Raw genomic sequence first — 3,544 nt, 5'->3', positions numbered from 1 at the left:
TAACTTTCATAAAAACAGTTAAACCAAATTCATAACATGAATGGGTGATAAAACACATTTTTGGGAGCTAGGCGCCAGGACTACTACCCTTTAGCGCAAGCTCCGTGTAATTGGGTTCTAGGTACCCCAGCAGCAGTGCAACGAACCATGTTGGGCATGTTTCACTATAAATAGTTTTTTTATCGTATTGGAGGCATCTTTTGATCATATTTGAGTTTAGAAACTTGTTTAGTAGCATACAAACAGAGAGGAGGTATTCCAAACATCATTGAAGGAGTTTTCTCAAGAATCATTCGTGGATTTTTCTCGTTATTCTTATTTAATCTTTATCTCTTGTATATTTATCTTGAGTATATCCTCCGCTGTTGGGGATGAGTACAAGTAGATGAAAACTTTTATGTGATTTTGATATTTGATTATTAATGAAAGTTATCAAAATTATTTTTATTATCTCCCCATGCTTGATGCTTTTATTGATTGGATGCCATAAACTAATTTATGATTCATATTGTAAAATGGAAGTTGAATTCATGAACAGTTTGAGATAAACAATTCTTACCTCTGCAGAGTAGGAATAGATGAAAAACCTTTTTTTTTTTTTTTGAAGAATCAAAAATGATATATATAAAATAGATGAAAAACCTTGAAATCAATTGAGAATTTTAATCTTAAATTCATTATCAAAGCATAGGTTATTTTAGAATTAACAACTCTATCACAAAGGAATTAGGGCAATAGTATTTTACAGAATTCGGTAGTAATTATATAAAGGGATTTAATAGTCATAATAAATTTGATAACTTAAGATAGTCTTCTAGTGAAACTCATCCTCCAACAATTAGTTTAAACCAATCTTATTTTGCTTAATTTTCATAATTGATATCCAACAATCTACTAACTTTTTGTTTAGTTAAGTTAAAGATTTTATTCGATAGTATAACACGAGCCTAAATATTTATCGTATCAAAGAAAACTTGAACCCTTATAAATGTATCTACAGTTGGGGAATTGGAAAGAAAAACGAGTTTAATGAGAGTTGCAAAGAGATTGGAAAAGAAAAACCAAATTTACAAAAGGCTAAAAAAAAAACACACACACACACACATGTGAATACAATAAAATAAAATGTCATTTGTCAAAAAAAAATCTAATAAAAATAAATTAAATTTTAAATTACATAATTGCCCATCACTTTAAAAGAAAATATGGGGCTTTTGGTCCAAATAGAAAATTTGCAGAATGCTATATATACATTAGATAGATAGGGCTTGGAAACCCTAGCCGCTGCTCTTCACTACACAATTATCTGCCGCTCCTGCTCAACTTATTATACTGATTCCACCTTCATTCATATATCAACTCAAATCGAACCAATCAAATGTAGACAAAACTCAGCTTTGGTTTAACTATGCACAGGTATGAATTGGATCTGATTCCAATTTTTTGCTTCTGTTCGTTATAATTTCTGTCAAATCATCATATTACTTCCGTATTCTAATTATAATTTATTATCTGTAACAGTTTGTTGCAGGTTCATTTTGACCTATTGCTATTCGTTGATCTTGATTTTAATTTACTGTCATCATCTAAGATGTCCTTTCTTTTGCGGATCATGGGTGATATCTTTCTATTTTTCTATTTTAACGAGTGTGATTTCTTTGATTAAAGAGCGAGGCATTGAACCAGCGTCAACTTCGAAGTCAGAAGTTGAGAAGGATGGCTCCACAAAAATGGTACTCAAAATTCCACTTAAGATTTTATGTTTACTGTTTAGGTCTAATTCATGAAATTCTAGTAATGACATCCACGACTTCGATATTTATTGATTCACCTATACAACTATCTTTTACATGGTTACTGATTCATCCAAACAATTATCATTATTGATATTGATATTTAATTATATTGAAATTGATCATGTATAGAATTATCACGTATAGATCTGCTGAACTTGTTTTCCTTTTCAAATTGGCTTCTAATTAAATGTTGAAAATCTGATCACCTCGTTTCAATTGAAAATACTTAATCCATAACACTAGATACTAATATAACCACATTAAATTTTCTTGATAGTATGATTTACTGATACAATCACCTAGGTGTCACATTGATTTCTTATTTTTTTTTTTTTGGAGTACTAAGATTCTTTGATTTTAATTTCTTTGGCAGGTCTTCATCCACTGTTGATGAAGCTTTGATGCATATCTACAACAAACTGTATATAATCCAGACAAACAGAAACAAGAAAAGCTCAAATCATGTAATGAAGCAGTCATAGCTGGTCACGGATGTTGGAGTAATAACTCACAGATGGTAACTTAAAATGCACTTTCAACACCTGCATTGCCAGTTGCTTTTGATCAGATGTTGTTTTCAACGTTTGCGGAGATGAAGCACAATTTTGCATATACTCAACCAAGAAACCAGGCCTGTTGACCACAATTTTTTATGCAATTGAGAAACATAAGATTGAAGTCATATATGCCCAGCATCTGGTGCAATGATAATGGAACAGCTGCATGATTCAAGCCCATGTAAGATTCAAACTCCATTCCCATTTTATCGTGCATTTTATCTTTGTAATAGCATTTTAACTATTTATCAAAATAAAAAATTATCCTATTGCAGAAATATCATAGCGTAAATTTTCGCAGCAACAATTCTACTTTATATCTCTCAAATAGAGATCACATTAATATGAGTATTCATGTAGAAGAACGAAAGGAAATAAATTTTTGAATTTTCTGTTGCAGAATTATTATCGTCCGAGCCTCATACGCTATTTAGAGTACTCTAAGAAAAACAGGCTTGACACCTATGTACGGTTGAGTTGAATTTCATTTTCCGAGGGAGAAGAAAGTCCACCTAAGGGAGAAGAAGAAAGTCCATTTGATGAGATCTTAATTCAGAAGTTCATAAGGATGGCTCCATAATTCATTTTAGATTGTATGTTTATGTGTAGTGTGAAAATATCGAATTCTTGGAATGACATTCTAGATTTTGATATATGGGATGTTAAGTCAGAAGTTAAAGTTTAATTTAGATTTCATGTTTAGTATGAAATTATGAATTCTAGTAATGACAATCTAGATTTGATATTTATTGATTTTGATCATGTCTCAAATTATCTTTTATATGGTTTTCTACCCACTTGGATTAGTTTGATGGTGTTGACATTAGATTTAGAGTATATGCTCCTCTCAAGGTCTCATTTTGATTCTGCCAATTTTCGTGCTGATTTAACAGCTTCAAAAAAAAAAAAATCTTTTAAATAGTTTCTGGTTCAATTTATTTCATTTTATGAATTCAGATTATGCTGTTGATTTTATTTTGCTTTGCGAATTGGCTAGTACTTATACGTTATGTCTGCAATATAAAAGCTGAAAAGTATGATCACCCCTTAGTTTCAATTCGAAGTACCTAATGAATAAGGATTAGTATGGCCGGACAAAAAATTCCCATTTTGAATTTTTTTGACCCAGATACTTAAAAGGAAATGACCCAATACTACGGTGGAGAAAATTTCCAGCCAGTCTTAGGAAGG

At 31.0% G+C, this 3,544-nt stretch overlaps 1 long non-coding RNA gene across 1 annotated transcript; it reads left to right on the top strand.

The window, feature by feature from the left end:
* Positions 1-1,277: 1,277 nt before the first annotated feature.
* LOC146897880 (uncharacterized) lies at positions 1,278-3,112 on the top strand. Its single transcript, XR_015022772.1, has 4 exons — positions 1,278-1,416; positions 1,522-1,733; positions 2,170-2,534; positions 2,754-3,112. It is a non-coding gene; the product is annotated as an uncharacterized LOC146897880 (long non-coding RNA).
* Positions 3,113-3,544: the final 432 nt, after the last annotated feature.

This window comes from Medicago sativa, chromosome 8 (assembly GCF_051527215.1).
Source record: "Medicago sativa cultivar Bolivia chromosome 8, Bolivia_mono, whole genome shotgun sequence".
Taxonomy (NCBI): domain Eukaryota; kingdom Viridiplantae; phylum Streptophyta; class Magnoliopsida; order Fabales; family Fabaceae; genus Medicago; species Medicago sativa.
This window is presented reverse-complemented; position numbering and strand designations above follow the sequence as displayed.